We start from the raw sequence: 26,725 nt of genomic DNA, 5'->3' as shown, positions 1-26,725 counted from the left end.
TACTACTACTCAAGACGCTCAACCTGGTTTTACAAAATTTTACTCCATTTTTTTTCATTCGATTGAAATGCACCAAACAATGTTCAATACCCAAGAAAATTCCACAATTCAGCACTTCTAAGGACCAGAAAAAAAACCCACGAGTAGTTTCTTTCGACTAAAAAATGCAAATCCGAAATGAAGTAATTAACCTCGAAGTACTGTATGTTGTTATATTGCTTGCCATGAGTACCAACCCTTAACAGAAATTGCATCTTTATTGAATTAATTCGCACAAAGAACAGTTCTGCTGCAGGACGAACGAAAAAAAAAGACTTGCGCCAAAGGCTATAGCAAGATAAGCATGTGAAATCTGCCCCCAAAAGGAATTCATAATGTTGTACCACATTCGAAAGGCCATAGACTGGGACCAATTTTCTCTATTGATTCTTCTATTGATTTTTATTTTAGTCGATATTTGAAGAAACCGCTCCTTCAAAAAATTTTAAAAAATCAGGTATTTTTAAGGCATTTTGGGGAAGGTTTACAATTTTTTTCAAAATTTTTGAAGATGTATTTCTTTCATTAAAAAATACTTGAAAATTTTAAAACATATTTTTTCCCTCTTCCAATTTTTTTTAGTGATAAATAAAAAAATTTTGAACATGTCAAAGTGGTATGTTTTCATATTTTTAAAAAATTTGGACGACCACAACATTTGATTTTTTCTATAAAATAAATAACAGTCGACGATGCGTCCCCATCAAGTTCTGTTAGGAGGAAACGCATGGTGCTTTGTTTTAGTAGTTTATGAAACTCAAGCGCAGGGCGTTATCATAAAGATAAGTTATCGAGGGATGTCTTTAGTTTTCTAGAAAAATGTGTGATAAAGATAAAGTTGGAGTTTTGTGTTTGAAAACGTCAATCGAATATTTTTATGATGGTTTATCACGAGATGGCCTGATTAAGACACACAGCTAAAAGGCAATTCAGGCCCGTAAAAAGTTGTATCTCAGTTTTCAAAGCTTAAAAGTGCTCTATCGAGTACACTACAAATTCTACTGGATATTTGGGAATCCAGCGCCGTTGCTGTGAATGCGCTGTTGGTAAGGAGTGTATCGAAAATAAGCTATCCACATACATTTGTGTTGTACGCATGTATTTGTGATGGTTTTTTTCTGCTCAGATCACAGCATGTTGTGCGTTTGGCTGTCAGCTTTCGTTTGTTTACTTGTTTGTTTGAGAAGGGTATTACTATGTGAAAAATTTGAAATTCATCATGCCAGTGTTAAAACCATCATTAATAAATTTGGGGAACACTATTCTTTGGATGAGCTACCAGGAAGAGGCAGAAAATCCGGTTCTTCCAACCCGAAACTGGACCACAAAGTGGTATCTCTAAACATGAAGAACAAATCAATGTCTATACGTGATTTGGCCAAAAAAGCAGAAACGAGAGTCGGAATGATCCAGCGTATCAAGAGGTGAAATCACGTGAAGACCAACAAGAAGCAGAAAATCTCAAAACAAAGTGTAGAACAGAAGGAGCGAGCAGCCCGGAAATTGTATTCGCGTTTTTTGCAGTGTTCGGATGCATGCGTTTTGATGGACGATGAGACTTATGTAAATGAGGACACAAAAACCCTTCCAGGTCCACAATACTTTACTGTCGTTGTTGGGGAGGATATGAGCGATGCGGACAGGTCGATTCAAGTGGAGTTTCGGTCGAAAAGTACTGGTATGGCAAGCAATATGCTCCTGTGGTTTGAAGTCAACCATTTTTTACACTACCGGAGCTATAAATGCAGAAATCTATCGATCTGAGTGTCTCCTGAAGAGATTGCTGCCTTTATGTAAGAAGTATAGTACACCTTCACTGTTTTGGCAGGATTTAGCATCGGCTCACTATGCCAAAACCACACTCAATAGGCTTGCGGAAAAGGATATAAAATTCGGTAAGAAAAATATCAATCCCCCAAATTACCCTCAGCTTCGACCCATCGAACGTTACTGGGTAATCGTGAAGAGAGTCTTCAAGAAGACTGGTAAGGCAGCTACGAACATGTAGGAGTGCAAAAAAATTTGGGATCAAACTCAAAAAAATGCGATGCAACCCTTGTCCGGAACTTGGTGAAGAGCATTCGATCAAAAGTTCGACAATTCGTGAAGGAATAACTTAAATTTCATCCGGTTTTCATTATGCTCAAGCTTAACCTTGTACAATGAAGCATCAATTTTTAGTTTGGATAAAATATCGTTTTTTATCATAATTTGAAAGAAAAATTTGTGGATAGCTTATTTTCGATAAACTCCTTAATAGAACTGTTGGTTACTGTTTACACGTGGCCGCCATTATTTATTACTTATCTCAAACTCGGTTTTTATCCAGAATAGTGAGACCGGCGAAAATATTGTCAGAAATGCCTAAATTAGAACAGCTACAAACGAATGAAAGAAGTGACGATAATAAGTCTATAGAATAAACGAAAATAATCAGAGAGAGAATGTGTGCTTTCAAATAGCAAGGTGTTTTTATAACATTTTATCTCATTTCCTATTTAAATGAAATATACAGTCAATAATTCTAATTAATCGATTCCAACCTTCATCAATGGCCACTTCTGTTTGACACCAATATTATAAAAGAATAATTCAATTTGTTGTTTCAACTCGATATGCATTTAATGAAATGTGCCGCGTTGTACGAGACCCCACAGTACAAAGCGATTTGGCCATTTCATGAAACACTATCGAAATATATACAGTCACTTTTGAAACTGTAACGAAATTTTCATTCTTTCTTACATTATTCTTTCATTACACCATCAGCAACACGTGAAAAACCCCGCTCTAGTTCTCGACTGCCGTAACCGAATTTCATATGTGTGATACTCACCACGTTCATATATTACTACCATTCATATATGAACCACATACTTCTTCATTTCATTTCTTCCTATTCGTTACGTTGATTTCTAAGCCCTGCGCTTGAGTTGCACAAATGACTAGAACAAAGCACCATGCGTTTCCTTTTAACAAACCTTGATGGGGACGCATGGTAGACTGTTATTAATTTTTCAGAAAAAATTAAATATTGTGGTCGTCCACATTTTTTAAAAATATGAAAACATGCCACCTTAACATATCCAAATTTTTTTCATTTATCACTAAAAAATCCAGGTTTGTGCAAAAATTAGAAAAAAAATGTTTTAAAATTTTCAAGTATTTTTTAATGAAAGAAATACATCTTCAAAAATTCTGAAAAAAATGTAAACCTTCCCTGTAATGCCTTAAACATACCAGATTTTTTTTTAATTTTTCGGAGGAGCGTTTTTTTCAAAAATCAAATAAAATAAAAATCAATAGAACCACCCTAGCTCCGTCAATATGGCAGTTAAAGGGTTGAAACTTTGAGAAAATTGTTTCCAGTCTATGACCTTTCGAATGTAGCATAACGGCCCTTATTACCGGTGTCACTACACTGTGAAAACCAAGTGAAGTGACTGTGACCCTTATTGTGGGTATCACTTCACGGTGGAAATCAAGTGAAGTGAATGTAGGTCCTTATTACGGAAGTCGCTTCAGAGACAAAAGTAATTATTTGAATGAACTTGATGTCATTATGAACATCACGCCAGCAACATTTTGTTGAAAAAATTAGTTTTTTCTACCACAGTGATCACTTCACTATACGTGATACCGGTAATGGGTAAAATCAAGTGAAGTGACATGTAAGTGAAATGAATGTGAAAGTGGAAGTGAGAACGGTAATAAGGGCCAGCAATATGAATTCCCTTTGGGGGGAAGATTTCACATGTTTATTCTGCTAGAGCCTTCAAAAAAAAATTAGTATAATAGTTTTTGAATGATGATGGACACACACTTTAAAAACCTGCTTTCTAGAAAAACGCGCTTAAAGGTTATTGTCTATAAAATCGGAGCAGAACTCTTGGGCCTGTGCGTTGAGCTCTTGCTTCTTTGCAGTATGAGATAAGCAAAGATAAAGGCACATAGCTTTCAGAGTTTTGTTCCAATAGGCTTGATAATTTCACAGAATACTCTTGAAATGATTTGCTTCTGGCCATTCTCAGTGTCTCCATATCAAATCAAGTAAAGAGTTGTTTCGATGTCCTCATATTCATTATTTTGATTTGACAAAATCGAATTTCACTCAGAATAAGTGTCGTCACTAATACATATGACGTCTAATTTCAGTGCCATCTTAGTGCCGTAGGGAAGGGCTCACAGCCAAGTGGCAGATTTACTTTGTGCGCCGTTCGACACATGAAAGGTAGTTGATTTGTTCGGAAATTTGCTCGTATCAAATGTGTTAAAAATCGGAGAAATTGTCCCCTTCGGTTTTATTTAGAATCCAAGGCATTTCACAAATGAGTAAAAAGATTTTACTTGAAATAAATGATTTGTTAGTAGAGCATTGCACAAAATAAACGCACATTATTAACGTGATCTGCCCGTTGTCGACAGTAGTGCTATGTCAATCGCGCGGTTGTGTCTCTGGCATTGCCTCCTACTTCAAGTTTTTTATACTCAACATGATGCCAAACAGATAGACCATCAGGAAGCAGAATATGTTGGCACAAGTGGCACGTTCCTCTGGATATTTGGAGAGTTGGGCCGAGTCAGCCTTAGTAAAAACGTAGATGGTTTCTTTTTACCCCTTCTAGGATTGGGTTGAAAGAAGTTAATGGTGGAAGATAAATGATTCGCTCGCTTAGGCGATTACACCTAACCTATATTGGAAAAGTTATTTTTGAGACTATCCGAATATTTCTTAAATCTCAAAATGTTTGTAACAATAGTACTCCTGGAAAACATTGTTCCCATTCCAAGATTGTGATTTTATGATAATCTTGAAATTGAATTGATCGGGATTTTGTGTGTCTATCTATAATCTTTTTATTTAGTTTATGATTGCAATTAAGGAAGCAGAGATACTTTTAAAAAATCTGAATGTTTTGATAGGTAAACATGAAACTGTGGTTTAAATTTTTTTTTGTTTCTATACGAAAAAGAATATTAACATTCAAAAAAAAATTTATCTCAACAGTCAGAGGGCAAAATGAAGCTATCAATTGATGTCGATCCACCTCGACCATTTTCGGCATTAATTGCAGTAGCACCGTCGACGAAAGGTTCCGGGATTGGTGGAAATGTTATTCAGTCACGCACGCACTGTCACGAATTTTCAGGCATCAACACTTGTATCATTCGCATACCTGTAACCATAGCCATACCGCAACCGACCAGCCCCAGCGCTGGAAATCCTAGCATGGCTCTTCTGGTTCAAATAGTCCGTAACTCGCACACGCCGGACCAATCAGTCGCAATCAAATTACAGCACTTCCCTTTCATTCTCTATCTTCATCCTCGTCACCTATAATTTCATTATCTTTCCCATCATCGCCCGAAGTGGGAGTGCAGCGGACCAGTCTCAACGGGAGAATGAATGAACGAAAAAAAAATCTGACATCACATCGTCCTGTGGTGGGAGGGCCACAGCAACGGGAAAAAAATCTCCTTGGCTTTATCCTAATTTTCTCGTCTTTGGCCCGGTTTATGTCTATATGAGGTTTCAGTCTAAGCCACGCGATACGATGGCCTTCTCCCCGAGGAACCGTGGGAAAACCAACGGAGGAAGAGAGTTCGCAATTTATCTTCATTCTAGCTTGCGGAAAGCTTCTTGAAGTGGAAAATTTTCCCCCGCATAACCTATTAGAGATGAAATGTTTTTTGAAGAACAGGAATGAGGATGAACTTTTTAAATCCACTTTTCCCGTCAACCGCGCTCAGTGCTATCGATTTGCTGATTTTCCTACATCTCGACCGTGCCGTGCAGCCCACAGAACCGTTGTAAACCACAACAGTGTGCCAGTGGCGGTGTCAGATTTTGAGACCACCCAGGCACACGGGAATTGCCACGAAAGGTTCAAACGTCAGTGCAGTTCAACTAATTTTGAAAAAAAAAGAACTTTTCGCAACGGAAAAAACGGTTTCATTGGTAAAATTAGAATACTTTTATTCGCAGTTGACGAGAAGAAAAATCAGTTCCGTCAAATGGCTACGCTACTGGATTGAAACTGGCAAGTGCTGCAAGATAAGCTTCCATTGTCGGTATAAATCTTCATTGGGGAAATCTTAATGGTGCTGGGACTGCTCTCTCTCCAGTCGGGCAGCAGGATGCGAAGCTATACTCCTTATCTTCGTTCGCTGTAGTGTTTGCTTCAAAGTTAACGCTTTCGTGCTGTCAAAAAAGTAGATCAGAACGACGCCACTTATCTGATGGTGTAAAGTGAGAGATCATTTGGCGTTTATTTTAATGGTGACTTCGAATCGTTCTGGCGGAATATTGCCGGAACATTGTGGTGGAAGTTCGGTTTACGGTGAGCACAAGTTACAATTCAACATCAGTTGATGGTCAGAAAATTATCTGGAAATTTATCCACATTGTTATGGAATTGCTACCACCGTCGCTCGAAGCGCAGTTCTCGGAGAAATTGTGCCCGGCGCCATAATTGAACAGATATAAAATAAGTATTCATCGTTAGTATTCATTTCCCAGATTGAAATCATTATAATTTCTCATTCAAACTAATCCCTTTTTTCTAGTAGTTCAGAGCTCTGCTGGGAAAAGTTTTAATTTGGTAAGCTCTTACAACCACGGTAATAGCAAAAAAAAAAAGTTTTAATCTCGCTAATGATATATTACATACTACAATCGGTGTGTGTCAACAGCCGGCTTGCCCAACAAGATATGCTAATCAGGAGAAATCTATTCAATAATCTGACCGAGTAAGTTTTAATAGCTTTGATTTTATTCAACAGATTGACAGAAGCAGAATTTACACCGTTTTGCGTTCTAAATCTAGTAGGGAGAAAAAACTGTCGGAAACAGACTTGAATTCCTAGTTTTTTTGGGGAAATTATTCACGGGAAATCTGTCACGCATTGCCGATATCGCCGACTGTTGGCGTGGGAACGAGAGGACTGACTCATTTACATAATTCTTCAGTATTGACACCACAAAAACAGGGAAGAAGTCCACAATAATGTAGCACGGTCAAATTTGCATTCCGCTCATGGGTCGCATCTGCAGTGAGATGGAATCGGACCCGTCGGAAGTGTTGTCAATGATCGTTAGGTTGAAATTGACGATTTCCTCACAAGTCTGACAGTTCAGCAAAGTGTAAAGTGACGTTTAATTAGTAAGCTTTTGTGTGGATTAAAAGCGTCGATAATGTTCTAGTTGAGTGTTTTTGTCGGTTTTTATAATTCGTCTTTAGTGTACAAATCAGTGCCGTTCGAGTGGATTCAGTGGTAACACGACCTTGATGGAACTTGAAAATATTGTTGGGTTCTTTTTCGCGGTTTGTATCGCTTTTGCGCAAAAAAATTCAAATTAAGTGGAAGTATCATTTCAATATTTTTGCATGAATTAGATTTGAGCCAAACAAGCATTACGTGGAAATACAGCATATAAATTATGTAGAGAGAGTGCTGTAAATAAATTACAATACAAAGCCCTGAAAATTACCTTAGACATTATCGAAGACTCTATTTGATCTTCGAACTTAGTCAACACCATTTGAATTTAGAACTTAGTCAATGACCAAATATTAGCTTCCAAACGATTCTACTCTTGTTTAAATCGGCTTTGTCATTTTCGAGAAAGTGTACCTGTTTTAATCCACCTAGTAGTGCAATCCTGCCTTTCTCATATTACTCATACCATCATAAATAATACTATGGAGCTCTAACATCAACTGTTCATTGAATTGAAACAGGAAAGTTTGTTCGAACGTAATCTAGAAAAATCAACGAATCAAAACACCCTATAGTTTCGAAACTGGAAGTATTATCCACTACGAATTCAGGGAATTCTGTATAAAACCGTAAGCCTTTTCCTTTGAATATATTAGTTTGTGAAAATCGATTGGACCATCTAGAAGAAAAATAAGGTAGATTTTTGACCACTGAGCAATTCCAGAAATGCTTAGCAGATCATCAGACTCGACATTCTCCGATTTGGATGAAACTTTGCACATGGTTTCAGTATGGCAAACTACGATTGGGCACTTTGAAAAATATATACTGAAAAAAATTTCTGATTTTTCTTTCTCAATAATCCGAAAAAGTTAAATAAAAAAAATCAGGGTTTTAATTTTTTTTGATAGTTTTTATTTTAAAGCTGTTATCAAAACCTACAGATTTATGGCTATCCCATCCGTGCCTTTTGAAAAATGAAGAAGTTACTGCTAAAACAGTTTACGGGTGCATGCAAATGATCAAGTTCTTCTCGTTGTAATTCGGAAACCGTTCATCGTACATAAATGGCGTCCAGGAAGAAGTTGTGGGGAATCAATAGGGCACTCTAAAAAATATACACGAAAAAAAAAAGATTTTTTATCTCAATAATTTCAATTTCGATTTTTTTTTGATAATTTTTATTTTAAAGCTCTTATTAAAACCTACAGATTGATGAGGATGAGATCCGTGCCTTTTGAAAATTGAAGAAGTTACAGCTAAAACAATTTACAGATATATTCGAGATTTCAAGTTGAAATTTCGTTGAAAGATAATCATTTTAGCAGTAGACGAAACTACGTCAAAACGAATAAACGCATGTGGAATCGAAGAGGTGTGCCAGTTGACTTCCAACTGTTTACAACCAACGTACGTACCGGCGAATTGCTTACCTAAATTCTACCTGTTTCACATATAAATAGCTATGCATCGTAGAACAGATATCAGTTTATAACAAATCTCTTTCGAAGCAGTTACAATACTACAGGGTCCGGCACTCGAAGTGTAACCAACTTCAGACCTTCGAGCCTAGCGTCAAGGTAAATGCGACATATTATCGGGAAAGTATTCTGGAGGTTGCTTTGAAGCCGTGGGCAGACAAACATTTCGGTGGCAGACCATGGACGTTTCAGCAGGACTCGGCACCGTCTCACAAAGCTCGAGTGATCCAAGAATGGCTGAAAAATAACGTTCCGAACTTCATCACGTCCACACAATGGCTCTCGAATTCACCAGATGCGAATCCAATGGATTATTCTCTTTGGGCCATTTTGGAGAGCAAAGTCCGAACTAAAAGATACACCAGTCTCGAGGCGCTGAAAAAAGTTATTGTCCGCGAGTGGGCCAAAATACACCTGCAAGTCACATTCGGGCAGCTTGCGATTCGTTTTTTGACCGTCTCAAGGCCATAGTCAAGGCAAAAGGTGGTCATATCGAGCAAAAGTGAATTGATTCTGAATTTTGTATTATTTTTACACATTTTGTACTTTGAATTAAGTAAAAGTAATTTTCCAAACTGAATTTATGGCCTTTTCAATTGGTTACACTTCGAGTGCCGGACCCTGTACAATATGGTTTTCCCAAAGTGTTGTAGACCTTTTCCTGGTTTTGTGTGTTCCGGAATTTTTTTCCAATTAACAGAAACCATAATTGGAAAATTAGAAGCTCAAAAGTGCAAGGTTAAATTGAATAACACGCTAAGCATTTGTGATCGCCGGCTTATAAGGAAAGTCATACGTCGGAAACAGAAGGGCAGTCAACAACGGAACCACAACCATCCACATCGCAATACGATTTAGAGGAAGTATCTTCAGCAGCTTCAATCAACTCAGCATTTTCTGAAGCTTCAGTCGCGGCGGAGTATTCAAGAGCACTCAACATTGAACTCTTCAACAAGGGCATCGCAGGAATCAACGTGTCTCCGATATCAACGAAGAAATCCCGGAATGTTAATTATCCTCGAGAAAAATATATGGATATTTCAACAGGTGTAAAAAAAAATTCGGATTCCCGGCGGATGAAGAAGATCCAGAATTACTCAAAACGAAAGCAGCAGAGTTGGATGAAGTGATTACTAAAATGTTGTCAGTCTTGCCAAACTCGTGGTCAAAGGAGAAAATAGCCACCCAATTCAAGGCGAACAAGTACATTGTGTCTGAGGTGCTTCAATATTTCAACAGCGATGACGTCAGCAGAGTAATGTCGGGATCAAGAGATTGCGTCACAGTCAAAATGAACGGTAGGTGTGAACGCAAACAAAAACGATTGATTTATTCATCATTGAAAGAAATTTATTTGAGTTATAAGGAGGAATTTCCAGATCGAAATATTGGATTAAGTACATTTGCAGCATTAAGACCAAAACACTGCAAGTTGCTTGGAAGTTCTGGTTCATATAACATATGTGTTTGCACAATCCATGAGAATGTTTCATTGATGATTCATGCTGTTGAAAAATATTTCAAGTATGATGATAAGAATTATTATTTAAAAAAGCTATTATGTGACTCATCAAAAAGATCCTGCTACCTCCGTAAATGCAAAAGTTGTCCAGCGACACAAGATCTAGAGAGAAGCGTTTTAGACAATTTCGAAGAACGTGATTTAACTGAGATAAGATTTGAACAATGGGTTTCTACTGACAGATGTGATCTAGAGAAATTTGTCAAACCAGTAGAAGAATTTGCAGCAATTTTTTTGAAAAATTATAAAAACTTGTGACTCATGATTTTATTAAAAATCAGCAATCTGATTTTCTTAAAAAGGCAAAATCTAATTTAAAGACAGGATAAATCGTAACTATTTGTGATTTTTCAGAAAATTTTTCATTTGTGCTTCAGGATGCTGTTCAAAGCCACTATTGGAGCAATGATCAAGCAACCATTCATCCGTTTGGAATTTATTATAGAGAATCAGAAGAGCTTAATCATTTAAGTTTCATTGTGATTTCAGAAGTGCTTAAACATGATACCATCGCGGTTCAAGTGTTTATTTCACACTTAATGTCATTTTTGAAAGACAAAATTCAAATTAAAAAGTAATATTTATGTCTGACGGAGCTGCCTTGCAGTACAAAAACAGAAAAAAAATTTGCAAGTCTCTGTACATTCAAATCAATGGCACGACTTGAAAGCTTGGCTAAACTACTTGAACACTAAATCACAACTGCAAAACAATTATATGAATGGGCAGAGCAGAAACGTCGAGATGCATTCACGACCATGTCTTTTTGTTACGTGTCACAAGAAGAATATGAAAGGGGTGTGACCGAGTGGAGTAATGTTTATAAGGATACCAAAATGATTCCAGGCACACAGAAATACCATTATTTCGTTCCGATTTCAGAAACCACAATCGTCACAAGACTGTATTCGAATAACGATGCTCGTAGTACTCATACCATTTTCAAAAACTTAAAACCTTAAATATAATTAAGAATTATTCATGTACATGTCATAATTGTAGAATAATATTCTACTGTTTAAACGATTATCTTTCAACGAGAACTTGAAATTTCGAATGTATCTGTAAATTGTTTTAGCTCTAACTTCTTCATTTTTCAAAAGGCACGGATGTGATAGCCATCAATCTGTAGGTTTTATTAACAGCTATAAAATAAAAACTATCAAAAAAAATTAAAACCCTGATTTTTTTAAATTTAACTTTGTTGGATTATTTTGAAATTATTGAGAAAAAAATCAAAAATTTTTTTAGTGTATATTTTTTTTAGAGTGCCCAATCGTTGCCCTACAACTTTTTCCTGAACGCCATTTTTGTACAATTAACGGTTTCCGAGTTACAACGATTTGAAAATGGCAATTTTTGTGAAATACAAAAATACATACGCTCTTTTTAAAAACCAGTCGTGAGTCGGATTGACCTCTCCATCGGTTCAAAACTTATGGTTTGTCATACTGAAGCCATGTGCAAAGTTTCATCCAAATCGGAGAAGGTCGATTCTGATTTTGTCACTTTTTCGTCTACTTATTCCTGGAATTGCTCTTTATTTAGCGAACTTTACGACAATTTTGATGTGATTAACAATTTGTGCTCGCCTATAGGTGAGACATCTAAGGGCTAGCTAAATATAAATTGATGCCTATTTGTATCTGTTTTTCGTTAATTGCAACAAGACTGTAGCTTAACAAGTTATAGATTGACCCTATCAGTATCAGTATCTATCGAGGAAAAACCAGTTTGGAAAATCGCCATACGAATACGGATCTCGAACCCGTAGCTAGCTGCTATCCGGGGAAATCGTTTTGACAATTAAACTTCCCTGCATGTGAAACACATGAAGTAACAGCCTAATTGAACAGAAGAACCGAGCATGTTCAGCTGTGCTTGGGCACCTCGCAGGTAATGGTTGCTGTATAGTACTTTGATCAAAGCTTCAATGTTATAGCATTAGATGGTTACATTTTTCCAGTTCGATCCTTCCTCTTAATGTAGCTCATTAACGTTCCCACAGATTCTGAATTTGGTTCTTGATTCCAGTTCCGGAATTCAGTCTTGGTCCAGAATTTTAGTTCTAGTGTAGATAAATAAATGATGGCAAAATGGACTCAGCAGTTCTGAACATTGGATAAATTCTGCGAATCGGTTCTTTCCAGAACCATTAAAATATTCCCATAGGATTATGCAAGATTTACCTTCGCTGAGTGTCTAACCCTGCAAAAAAAACTGTATTTGTTCCGTGTTATTTAATTGTGTAGTAGAATATGTTTGTTGTCAATATTGCGTTCTTTAGTATAGATGCACCGTTATAATTTTGGAAGCGAAGTAATAAAATTCACGAACGATTATTCATATTCGGAAGTATGAAAGGAGCTTGTCAGTTTTGTTCGTATTCACGTCCTCCAGTTATGTCTGTGACATTACCCACCCGTCTTTTTTTCTGTAAACCGCTAGCAGACAGTGGCGCTTTGGGGTAGATTTAACACACCCAAACAACACACACGCTCTCTTTTTCACACACACGCACACACAATTACAATGCACCTAAAAGTTTGTTTAAAATGAGAACCTACAGATAAGTGCCTGTGCGATGTACTCTTTTCGAAGAACCGATACAATTACTAAGAGGAATTTGTTTTGACGGTAGTTAATCCGGTAGTGCAAAAATAAATCAATTTAGTAAAGATTACTTTTCAAGTCATTACGTCCAGGAAGCAATTTAAACATATGCATAAAATTATTTCCGAAGTGATTTCGAAACACTTTTCTTTGGAATTCTTCGAGCCAAAGTTGAACCGCTTTTGTTCTCGAATATGTAGATAACAAGCGGTTTCCTCTACTGCAGGACTCAATAAATCTCCATGAACCCGTTTGCATTTAATGGAAATGGAAAAATAATCAAGTGCTTTCGAGTTGTTTTATCTCTCTCGTGAAGAATCACTTCTCCTTTGAAACCCGTTCCTCTTCCGGAGTAGACATGCAATCATTCATACGCATATGAGCACTCGAGTAGTTCTCGAGAACGAACCGTGAGGAAAATGCTGCCCGGAAGCGATTTCTGCACACTTGTGTCAGCCCGTTGGGGAAAGTGTCCCATCCGGATTCGATCGGAATGCAACCAACCGGGGGTACCAGGGTGTATGTGTGCTGAATAGCAAAAAACAAAAAAAAAATTCGGAATCTATAGCACAGGTTCTCTTTTTTTCCCTGTCTGTTATTGTCCATTCCACCGTCAGACCACGACGAAATTCTGACGATTTTTAGTGAATGATGAATGCAGGAAATGCCCACGGCTGCCGAATGAATCGGATGTTTTTCTGATCCGCCTGTGTACACACTTGGAAGGTTGTAGCTTTTGCTGATGATGAACGGGTAAATGCATATGTGTATCATAACTCACACAAACACAAACACAAACACATACACGAGTCGGGCAGGAGCCACCCAGGTAACAGCAGTGACTTTCCATTTTGTCATCAGATCCCAGGTGTGAATCACATTCGTCCAGAAGAGAGAGAGAAAGAAGCTAAAGCCGACGCTGAACGATGCCTAGCCCTTTGAAAAGCTCGTTGTTCGCGAGACCGGTGAGGGGACCGGATTGTTGGGAAGCAGACCCGAACCTAGCAGATATTGTAGGGCACTTCGACTCAAGGCGCAAGCCTCTAGCGCTTTGTGACGAGTTCAATTCTAAAGGAATGTTTTATGGAAATAGCAGCGGAAAGCAGCATGGCGAAGTGTGCCTGTGACGGGATGGACGGGATTGTTCACAAAACAACCGCCATCCTTCATCGTCGTTTCGAAAAGCGACACCACAGCAGCACTCGTTAGTCCATTAGGCCGTGACAAAAAGCTGACGGTGTTGTTAATACGCTATTGAAAGCATTCATTTCTACACGAGGTTATGTGCCACTGCAGGGCTCATTCGTAGTTTTATCAGCCCAATCCTTGTTCAAATCTTTCGCTTTTCGTTTGAAAAAAAAAACTACGAACCGACGATGACGTCGGCACAGATTGAGGGATCCCGTGTTTATGAGTGGATTTATATGTTAATGTAAGTTTGACTTTTGAAAGAGTTGTTGTTGTGATGTGGAAACTCCTTTGAGGCTATCCTTTATACGGCTCGTTCGCACCGAAAAAGGTTATCCCAACTTCCGAATGGCAAATATTGGAAGTCGAAACAACGACAATATAAATCTGATTATGGTTCCTTTTTGAATGAGATTTCATCCCACAGGAGTATTTTTGCTTTGATCACAGCATATAGTGGCAGAAAATGGTTGATCGAAAGGGAAGTGTATTATAGACTGAACCTTTATTGTTTGTTTCCGATTTAATCAGAAATCAAGTGTGTTATGGAAGTTTCAAGTGTGCCATTTAGCAACGGTGAGAAGAAGGTCTGGCATTCAGGTTCATATAAGATACCGGTGAAAGCGTTTTTCTTTATGATATAGGTAGGCGGTCAAAGTTTCCGGGACTTTTCGATCGTTTTGAACTTTTGTCATTTTACTGTTTGGATTTTATTTCCGGAGGTAAACTGTAGAATTCTATGTATTTAATCCATCGTTTTAGCTTTTCCGTTTATAACAAAAACCGAAAGGGATTTGTTATATCAACGAAAAGTTAATGAAAGTCAAAATACTACATTTCGATGCGGAACTTAACCTTCACTTCGATCCCACTGATACTAATTATTCTCGATTGAGAATCCAACTTAAGATAATAGGCTTTCAAGTCGTGCTCCGTGTACTTCTTGTATCACTGTGGTGTCAGTTATATTAACTCTTATACAATCTCATTTTATCTATAGTCCAGAATGCCGATAAGCGGATTTTTTATGTTTAATTTTTTAGTAAAGACTGTCACGGAAAGTATGGACGCACTTTGATTTCGCTGTAAATAATTCACAAATGTTAGATATTCAAATTTCATTCGATATACTGATAATATTAGACTACAACAACAGAATATTTTTCTCAACATTTGCTACTTAACCATTGTAGACTAGCTGGCGCACCTTGTTGCGAACGTTCCTCATTAAATTCCGTACAGATTTCTTGGCGACAAGTTTCGACACTTTTTTCAAATATTTTTCGAACTGTTGAATGGTTTCGGCTGCCGAGACATGTTTCCTAAGATGTGCCTTCGTTAATGCCCAGAATTCCTCAATTGGTCGAAGATGTGGGCAATTTGGTGGATTCATGTCTTTTGGGACGAAAGTGACATGTTTGGTAGTATACCATTCTACCGTTGATTTCGAGTAGTGGCAAAAAGCAAGATCTGGCCAGAAGACAACAGGATCCTTATGGCTTCGAATTATGGGTAGAAGTCGTTTTTGTAAACATTCCTTGATGTACATTTCGCTGTTCATTGAAGCAATGATGATGAAGGGTTTCGAAATATTACCGCAGCTACAAATTGCTTGCCAGACCATAGCTTTCTTACCAAATTTTTCGACTTCAATCGACGTCTCGGACTGGTTTAACACTTGCCCTTCTCGCACCGTATAATATTGTGGTCCCGGCAAGGATTTGTAATCGAGTTTTACGTAGGTTTCGTCATCCATGATTATGCAGTTCAAATTTCCAGCAAGAATCGTATTGTACAGCTTTCGAACCCTCGGCCTGATCGATGCTTCTTATTTCGGACTACGTTTTGGTTGTTTCTGCTTTTTATAGGTTCGAAGATTTAAACTTTCTTTAGCACGTAGAACATTTAACATTTCAGTTCGGGATGTGGCCCACTTTTTTGGCCACATCCCGAACTGAAACCTCCTTCTTTTGCTCGAACGCCTTCAGTATACGTTTATCCAACTGAGAGTGAGGGTGGTTTATCCTTACCGAACGTCCTGATTGCATTTCGCACGGCTTTTTCACTTACTCCTTCCATTTTTGCTATCTTTCTCAGTGACAGTCCGCATTCTGTGCACCATTTGTACACAATTTTTCGACGTTGTTCTGCTGAAAGTCCACGCATTTCGAAACAAACTAATGAAAACGAATAAACAACTGCACAAGTGGTTAGAGAAGAGTGTAAACAACAGGACACAGCCATAAAAATTGACAGATTATGAACCATTGCGAAATGGCAGCGGTTTTTGGTTGCGTTCATACTTTCTGGGACAGTCTTTAGGGGAAAGGCCGGTGGAGTTAGTTTCTGTTAAACTTGCTCTCCAACAGAAATAAGATCTCCTCTTCTTTTGCATCAACAGATTACAATCATCGAAACGATACATTTTACACTGAGGTTTTTCATGCGGGTTTTTATGCGTGTTGTCGTGAATACGACTTACTTTACTATGAGGCGATTTTTCAAATTTTACCCTCTGAGAGAGTGATAAGTTTTTGATCGTGAATATCCCTTGGTGTATCTAACGAATCAACATAATTTTTGCTACATGCCATTGGAAATATGATCACTAACAGGGCCGGTGAAAAAGGTGGGTACGGTGGGTAGTACTACCCGGCCGAAAATTCCAAAGGTGGGTAATTACCTACCTGAAATTTCCAGTAAGGTGAGACTTAAGTAACTGATTTTCGATATCGTTACATATAGTGCTTAGAAATGCATTGGACTGCCCATTAGTGAAAAAGCTACAAACGAAATCATGTAAAAAGAAACCTCTTAACAAAAATTGGATCAGTTTGGATTTTATCGAAACTGCGAGCAGATGTATTGTGTGTCGTTTGCATAGCTAGTTTCGCTTCCGACAAGAGCGATTACGTCACAGCTGCTAGTTGTTTGCATTGGTAAAAAAACAACAAAAAGAGGACAACGGTGAGAAGTATCACACAAAATCAGCCGTTCTAATGGCTCTAAAAGTTTTCTAAAGAACTATTATGATTTCTTCTTCGCAAATCGAAGGTAAAAATCCTCAGTATAGTGCAAATCTAGAGCTGTTTGATTAGATTTGTGCACTTTTTGCTAGGAGAAATTCACAGTAAGCGAGCTCAAGTGAAGCCTTCTTTGTTTTTGCGAAAAATGTGAAAAAGGAGATTGCATCCATAATTCATACAATTGATCAACTAATTGATATTCGGAAGTGTTAAGGAACATGTCAGCTGTTTTCGTATTCACGACATCCAGTTATGTCTCTGACATTACCCACCCCCTTTTTTTAATGCGACTTTTTTCGAAATTACGTATTTTCGAAATTACGTTGTTTTCCCTTATGGGGATTCCCGAAGTTTTTTTTAACGCGAATTTTGTAAGTTATCTGGTTTTCTTTTTTTTGTCTTGGAAACCCATCTTTTCATGCATTTTTAAGACATTTAGTATCAAAAAAAACTTTTTCAATCCACCTATTGCTGTAAGGATGCCTTTCGCATATTACTTATGTTTTCGAAAAACACCATAAAAAGATTCTGTCAAGATTTTTTTCAAACTTGAATGAAATCAAAAACTTTCTTTGTTAAAAACTACCATCACCTTCTCAATTTGTAAACAGTTATGTCTACATGATGTAGATTTGACCCTGCACCAGAGTTGCCATTTTAACCCTTAATTGCATTGAGTCCCAAATATGGGACACACATCTAAAAAAAATTCTACAAAGCATTGTAATGTATATTTTTCACCGATTGCATGATGTTCCATATTAGGGACACATTATCGACTCACAAAAAAAATTCATATCGAGAGAATTTAGCGGCATCTACCTAACACAAAACGAGAATTTCGTACACAGCTGATTTCTGCTATTTTCAAAAAAATTCAAGAGCGCTCTATAGTTATGAAATAACTTGAAAGTTTTTTTTTGGTTGTTACCAAAACATACCATACTAAGAATTTGAAAAAATGAACTTTTGATTTTCGTGATTTTCAGATAATTTAATGCACAATGTCCCATATATGGGACAGGTTGTTTTTTCACCCCTACTACCCAGTTTTCTCAGGGGATTTTTCTGGTATTTTCCGTGTTTTAGACCACTTAAACTATAAAAAAAATATTCCGATTGTTTTAGCAAAAATCATGCAATTAAAGGTTAAAATCTGTGTTTCAAATTGAAAATTTTTTTTTGAAAATCTGCCATTTTTATGAAATATTCATAAAAATCTGTAGACATCTATAAATTTTGATAAAATCTGTGTTCTGTGACACAGAATCTGTGTGGCAAAATAGGCGAAAATATCTAATGTTTTACCGAAAAATCTGTGAATATTGTAATTCTACCCTGCACGCTATATAAAATTGAACAAAGCACGCTGTGTGCTAGGTGGCGGCGTTTTTCTTTTTCTGTACTAGCACGTACCGATGCGTGCCGATATTGAATCATTTTGTATGACGCGACGGTTTGAATTTCTTGATATTCATTCCCTATAATTTCAGAACCGGAAGTCGGATCGGGATGAAATAGCACTGTATCTTTTAAGACACTGAGAGTTACAATTTGAATCACGATTTGTGAAAATCGGTTCGACCGTTACTGAGAAATCGAAGTGAGTTCCGTTCTCTATTACCGGTGCGTTCGGAAGCAAAAACCGGCTACTAGTAGTCCCAAAGTAGATTTATATATCCACTAACTAACAAGGTCTGCCAACTACATGAATTTACCAGTAAGTTTTATAAAAATGTGCACCTCGTTTCGAAATCTCTTGCGAAAAAATAATCATGAAATTGAAATTTTTACTAATCGGATCTGGATCGACTTTTCGGGAACTTTCAAGACCCTTAGATCTTAGTTTGTAAAAATCGGTATGGAAATTTCCGAGAAAATCGAATGCGCATTTTTTCATAGATTTCAATAGCGGACTATGGAACCATAAGACCTTTCATTTGAATCTGAGTTTGTGAAAATCGATTCAGCCATCTTTGAGAAAATCGAGTGCCATTAGTTTTCACATACACAACATACATACATACATACATACATACATACATACATACATACATACATACATAAACGCACATACACACATCACTTCGCCGAACGCCATTTCGCAGAATAGGTCATTTCGTCGAAAGTCATTTCGCTGAAAGTCATTTCGCCGAAAGGGTCATTTCGCTGAAAGGGTAATTTCGAACACATTGTATATTATTATATTATTATTTTTTGTGTTATTATGCCTCCTGTATAACTGATGTGGCGCAGGCACATAACCGATACCAAGATGTCTCGGTCGCCGAGGCGACGCCGGCAGAGTTGACCGCCGACCCGCCGTCGGAAGCGGCGGGCTCTTGCATACAAACCTGTAACCGCCTCGATTGCCCGGTCTACTCAAAGCTAGGTTTCTTTGCTTTAGTTAGGTCCGAACGAGCGGTAGTGAGGTCGGACAGCACACAAATCAAATCGATGTGGCGAAGCCGCATTAGATATTTTTTCACTTAGTATACGGAAAATACCACATACATTTGTTTGGTAGATACACTTATGAAATTGCTTTGATGCTTCGTGGCTACTAGTCAACAAGTTTCTTTGGGAACTCCGCTCTGAAGTTCATGAATCAATCTTTATTCAAGAGTAAAAGAATCAATATTTATTCAAGAATTACAATTGTAGGTCAACAAAACCGGCGTTAAAGTATTATCATTCATTTGTTTTTATTTTAAATCAATTCCAATTATAACATTAAAAGTTTGAGAAATATTATGGAGCTATTGATCCTGTAGAATTCACCGTGAGATAGAGGTTTTGAGAGTAACGTGATGGTCAAAACTCCACTGCCGATAAAGCACGCTGCGGCAGGTCCTACGAAGCAGAACAGAGTCAAAATCACATAACATGGAGGATGAAACCGGGGTAAAAACACGACTATAATTATAATACATAAAATACGCAAAATAGAAGTTTAGTTTTTAAAGCTATATGCGGTACAAAGTTTTTTGAAGTCTATCTGAATCAACACCTAGGTTATGGTACTATGGAATTTTTGTTCTGATTATATGAGTTATTTTGAAGAAAATTATGAATGTTAAGAACCGTTATAAGAGTTAGATTCTTGCTGTAAACGAGTTACGATGCGTTACTTTTAAAGAAGTTATAGATGTTACGATGTGTTATATACGTCACTCTTTTGTAAATTATAGGTGATACGAAGTGTTACATGCGTAACATTTTTGCAAGTTATAGACGTTACAAAGCGTTTCATGCGTTACTTTTTTGCAAGTAATAGGCGTTACGAGGCGTTACTTTTGTGTAAGTTATAGGCGTTACGGAGCGTTACATGCGTTAATATTTTGTAAGTTGTAGGCATTACGGAGCGTTACATTCGTTACTTTTTTTGTAAGTTATAGGCGTTACGAATCGGTATATGCGTTACTCTATTGTAAGTTATAGGCGTTACGAAGCGTTACATGCTTAACTTTTTTGTAAGTTACAGTCGTTACGAAGTGTTACAAACGTTACTGTTTGTAAGTTATAGGTGTTACAAAGCGTTAAATGCCTTACTTTTTTGTAAGTTATAGGCGTTACGAAGTGATGGAGAGTTGGCATCACTGGGAGTTCGATGCGGTGTCTGGGCGTTGCCCTAAAAAGTCTAGTTTCAATGTGTATCAGGCAACTTATAGTAAAGTATTTAATCGAAACAGTTATTTTGCGTGATAGTGCAGCTGTGGCAAGTGTGTGTTGATTAGTTAAAAGTGTTATTTTTTAGCATTGCTGATCCGCGAAACTAAAAAATGTTCAAGCGACGGAAACTGCGAATTTACCACCCAAAATTAAACGACGAACACCGATGCAAATTTACGCGCAGAACCTGCGGCGATGTCTGTTGAAACAGAAAGGTCCAATTCCACAAAAGGAATGCAATGCCAAGACTTTGATTTTACGAGTCGGTGCTCCGCAAAGTTCGAGCGTTACTCCAATCTTTTCACTTCTGATATTATCACTTCTGATCTTCCAAATCTACTCTGGGACAGTCTTTATTGGACAGTGAGTGAAATACTACTAATGAGTTATTATTTACAAAAATTGTTTTTTGTTTGTGGGGACGGGTATAGCGTGATGGGTTAGTCGATGCCTTTCACGCAGCCCACCTGGGTTCGATTCCCAACCCCGTACATAGAGTCAGAAAGTTTTTCTGACTCGAAGAGGCGAATGACATTATAGTTAAAACCTCTATAATAAAAAAAATTGTTTTATTCAATTTAATCTCCCTTTCCAAATAGCCGAACCTTATTTTTCACTCTATCGATGATATATTGTACAACCGATTTTGTTAGTGTTTTTACCCTAATTTTCTTCAAACAAGTTGAGTTATTTGACTCCGTTGGATCGGTACAACTCAGATCCGTTTTGAACGTAGCTGTAGGATTCCTTATAAGTGGCAAATTACGCTTTGTAAGGCTACTTTCGGCTTAACACCGTTGAATGTTCCGAAAGTGATCCCTTATTTTATCACACCCGCAAATCACCTGCCAGATCAGGAACTTCTGTGCATATTTCGATAAATTCTTCTTTCAAACATACTCGGGAGTTTCGAACTTAGCCTTGACAACGGAATACACTTACCTAGGAAGTTTACACAAGTCGGCTTTGACGTAAGTGACATCCAACACGATTTGGTGAGTAGTTTCATGTAAAGTTTTCCGGCGCGAGTTTTTGCGATGATGTTTGGTTCTTTATTCCGGTTTGGAGCTCTTTGTACCTTGAAAATTTCGAACCGAGCACGTCCACGGTTTTCTGCCCAAAACCAACTGACACCTTGGACTTTCTAGCGACATCTCGAATTGATCAGTGTGGACGATTTTTGAACTGTTGCATCCCAACATCGAGTACAAGACTGAATCGTTTTGGTAATAAAGACAATACTGTGTGTGTTGTGGGTTCAGAAGAAAGCAGCTTGCTACGAACCTCTTGAACCCTGTGAAGCAGTCAATATCGTCAGCTACCGTCAACAAATGATCAATTTAGACAACACAATAATCGTGAACCGAATAGACAGGGCTCGACAACATGGCATTCTGCAACATGCGTTTTCATGCTTTGTCAAAGTAACCAAAGAAATTAATCAGACTTGGCGTCTTCTTATTATAACCTCTTTTCAATAATGTGTTGAACAAATAGCAAAACTACCGAAAGAAAAGTGAGCTACCACAATATTCTTTGTGAGAACTAATAGTAAGTGATGACATAAAGTTAAGCAAAAGCAAGAAATAGTAAAACATTTCCTCATGATCCGGAATATACGCCCAGGTAGTTCGGTCAAAATTTTCATCATGTTTCGTTATGTTAATATTGAACGGTAATCCTCGTGATTTTCATTCATACGGTATCAATTTATTCTCGCTTGATTGCATCGATCCTTAGCCTATTATGTTGGAATCGTTCCGAGTTGATAAAACAGAAGTTGGTAGCATGGACTTCCAGTTGGGACCGGACCGGATCCTCCGATAATCAAGTCAGTCGGAACCTGAACGGTAACGCAATCTATTTACAATTTTCATTGGTATTGTTCAGCTCTGTGGAAATAATTAGCTCACTTGCATAAAACGAACGGATCGGTTTCTCAACACACTGGAATGTGGCAAATACTAATTAGATTTTCCTTGCCTGGTCTCGTTACTGTCGATAGATTGCGAACCGTGCCGGTATTTGCATAAGTCCAATATGGCTTATTACAACATCTGGTTGGTTGGTTAATAACAAAATGCCATAGGATAAACTTCAAACAAAGTGAGAAAATTTCCTACTTTCCTTCCTTCCTTACACTTTCACATTTCAATTCACCGAAATCTATATCCTATCGGCAATCGTCGTTAGAATCGCATCAAGCTGGAAAATAGCTCCCGAATTGAAAATCGCTTGGAAGACACACAGACAGCATTTTGTTTTCTCCTTCTGCCGGGAAAACCAATTCACTGGCGAGGAGCCGAAGAGTGCTCAGCCGTTGTGCTATTTATTTTCGACTCACTTGACTAACAGGTTTTCCTCTGAACGCTTCACCGCATTCGGGAATCTTTTTTCTCTGCCATGTGGAAAACTGCGAATCAAGCTCGAAATTCCGGTTGCGACCGGGAATGTTTAAGAAAATATTGGACACGCTTTGAACTTTTACAACTGCGTTTTATCTTCCGGCGGTACGAGCGAACTTTCGGTGGATGGTAGATGAATGTTCTATTCGGAGAGCATTATTGCTGGTTGATTTGGATTTTTACTACCTTGCTGTTTGTTGGTTTATTTGATTTTGCAGCACAGTGAGTTTCAGTCCGATTTGGTTTATTGGCTTGGTAAAAGTTCGGAAGGCTTATTAAGTTGGTGGATGTTAGAAACTAAAACAACTTCAATCTTTTCACCCTTGTGGTATAGTTATTGGATTCGGAAAATTGTTTTCAAAACAGTTTTCAAGTGTGTGATTGGTCGAAAGGGTGGAATAGTGTACTGTGGGATAACTGAAGGATTGAAAATGGATGATAAACATTTCTTCTTAAGTTGTAGTAGTACAATGAAACGCTTGTTAAATACATCTGTTACTAATGAAATTTTACCTATCAACTGATTTTTATCCTAAAAGCAACCATGCATGATTATTGAAGTTCTGTTTGAATGTAACATACAGTGCGTACTTCTAGTGGTTACATAAACTTAAAATCCAGGGAGTTACGAAAAGGAAGAAATATATTTTATATATTCTGGGTACTATATAGAGGAAGAAAAGGTGGTCGTCAAATGGTGAGATAACTAAGTCCTCACAAATCCCTATCTCATGCCTCCCCGAGCGTCTATGATGACATTTGGTCAACAGAACGGCGTCGACTGGGTGCCTTCTGCGTTAGTAGCAGAATGAGAGGGTGCGAAATGGCTTGTAGGTGTGCAGTGTTTATCATAGTATATTACAACATATAATTCTGTTGTTTATTACATCATGTATTATTATTATTATTATTATTATTATTATTATTATTATTATTATTATAATTATTGTTATATTGTATTGCATTATGTTGTATTATATTATATTATAGGGTTTATTATGAGTAGTACTACATACCTCTGCGCAAAATATAAATTCGTTTTCCTTATAAGTTATCATTTTTAAAGTAACTTTTAACTAAATATCAAGGTCGTCACAAGGTGAGCTTGGTCCTCACTGGTTCCTGTTTCATGCTTACACGTGTGTCTGTGGTGACAATTGGTCGATGGAATGCGTTGATGGTAGAATGAGAGGATGAGAAATGACATATAAATTCAAGTAATATAATATATTAGCATATCGCAACATATCATTTTATTCATTCTATTGTTTATTATATAATTCATTGTACTGTATTATATTGTTTTTTATTATTATTTTCATTATTATATTTATTTTTATTATTAATTTGTCATCAATAATAATAACATATATTATTTTTATGGATGTGGATATTATTATTGTTATTAGAAGAGAAATATTCTACTTCCTGCAGTATTGCGAAGATAGAAGAGCGTAACTGACACTCTACATCAACTGTTATTTTATATATTGTTTTATAATATATTATATTATATTGTATTACATTGTATTATGTTATATTAAATTAAAATGTATTATATTATATTATGTTATATTATATTATTTTGTAATCTACTATATCATTTTATGTTATATAAATTTCATTACACTATGTTTCATTGTATTTATCAATATAAAACATTTTTCACGGGGACGTAAAGGGGAGGGAGCGTCAGGGCATCGGACGAATTGATGACTGGACGAGGGATTGTGGATAGCCTGCCTAGGTTTGGTATGAGTCTGACGCGCCCTTCTGAAACAAACCATCAGGCGGGTTCAAGCATGTATAGCGATATGCTTCATCCATGCACTGGATATTATGGTTGGAAGAGCATCTTTTATTCCCGCGGAATACGAGTAAGTGACTCTACTTACATATCCGCCCAACCCTTTTTGTTCGCTTTTCGGTAACAGCTATAGTAAGTCTACCCGCATCCACTGGCAAGTCCTTGAACTGATGGTGGCTTCACTTCACATCACATCACATCACTATATAGAGGAAGAAAAGGTGAAACGTACCATATAAGGATGTTTTGCTATTACTCAGAAAAGAATAATGAATTTTACAAATGAGCTAACATCACGTACATATCGTAATTAAAGGCTGACTGAGATCAGTCGTTGTTGAACAGTCGTTCGCACCGCACGCGTATAGCTCTTGGCTCCTGGAAATTTTTTCTGGCTACCTAGAGTTTCATTGATTCAAGGCTTCAGTCTTTTTCAAGGCTACCTCAATCACTAACTTTTTAAAGACTAACAATTAGTCAGCTTTTCTCAAGGCTATACAAAGAGTGATACTAGAGTGACTAAGAAATTAATCAGCCTTTTTTAAGGCTAACTATTCAAAGAACTAATTAAGATTACGAACGTCTTATCCGATATTTGTCCGAGAAACTTCATAAATTTTATTCATATGATATACAATCAGACAGACCCTTCAAGGCTGTCGTGAAAGGCGTTTCAAATGATCAAAGTACTGATGAAATTAAAAATGAACTAAAAGAATTGCTTGGTTTTGCCCCTTCTCAAGTAATACTTATGAAAAAAAAGCTAATGGTACTTCTGAACCACGCTCTGGAATTTCCATGAACTTTACCTAATACACTTCAATCGAAATGATGTAAACAATTTGAAAACTTTAGAAAAAGTACGTTTCATTTCCCACATTAAAATTCATTGGGAACATTATAAACGGCATAATCGTATTGCAAACTTAACGCAATGTCGTCGTTGCCAAGGCTTCGGCCATGAAACCAAAAATTGTCATATGGATATACTTGTTACTAATACGAAAATATACGATATTGTTACTAATACGAAAATAAACATTATCATAGTTACGGCGCATAGAGCGACTGAACGTTTATTGTTTCGGTTCAACTAACCATTGAACTGCGACTGACGGTGAATCGAGTTCATCGTGGGGATCTATATGAATAGTACATGAAAAACCATTGACTATTCCATCTTGAGTTTATCTTTGGTTTGAATTGTGGTAAGTCGCATTCGAAAGACGTTTGTCCAATGGATGAAACCACTGTTAAATTTTCATGTTCAAATTGCGACCTTAAATTTACAGAACATACCTGAAAATCAAAAAACCGTTACAAATGCCACGCCTAATTCTTCTAAGGCACTTATTTCTTCGAATTTAAAACAAAAAACGTGATTAATCCACCTAGCAGTGAGATGATACCTTTTTTTTATCAATACACATGTGTTTTTGCATGGATATTCTTAGGTGTTTTAGTTCTCATGACATTATTTTAATTATCGTCGTTTCAAACGGCAAATTGAGATTTTAATCACTCATTACCCTGTAATGCCGAAACTGAAAAACATATCGAATTTCAATCTTAGCGTGCGACAACCGATTGAACATTCCATGAGATGTCGAAGTATGTTCCACTTTAGAGTTTTTCGTCATTATTTATGGTACTTCCAGAGCCGGTATTCAGGAATTAGCATAGCCCAAAATGATTCGAATGGCCATAAATTATTACGCCAAACAATTTACATGAAATTTATAATCTCATCA

General features: G+C 37.1%; 1 protein-coding gene across 3 annotated transcripts in view; it reads right to left on the bottom strand.

Annotated features, from left to right (window-relative positions):
* The window catches only part of LOC131428130 (neural cell adhesion molecule 1-like), a 179,175-nt gene that overhangs the window by 126,350 nt on the left and 26,100 nt on the right, over window positions 1-26,725 (bottom strand). Inside the window, exon 2 of one of the 3 annotated variants that reach the window (XM_058591814.1) lies at window positions 25,063-25,176. The exons of the other annotated variants lie outside the window; for them this stretch is intronic. The gene's annotated coding sequence lies outside the window, so the exon portion shown is untranslated. The remainder of the gene's footprint in view (window positions 1-25,062; window positions 25,177-26,725) is intronic. 3 annotated transcript variants of the gene reach the window in all.

The sequence above is a fragment of the Malaya genurostris genome, chromosome 2 (genome assembly GCF_030247185.1).
Source record: "Malaya genurostris strain Urasoe2022 chromosome 2, Malgen_1.1, whole genome shotgun sequence".
Classification (NCBI taxonomy): Eukaryota; Metazoa; Arthropoda; class Insecta; order Diptera; family Culicidae; genus Malaya; species Malaya genurostris.
This window is presented reverse-complemented; position numbering and strand designations above follow the sequence as displayed.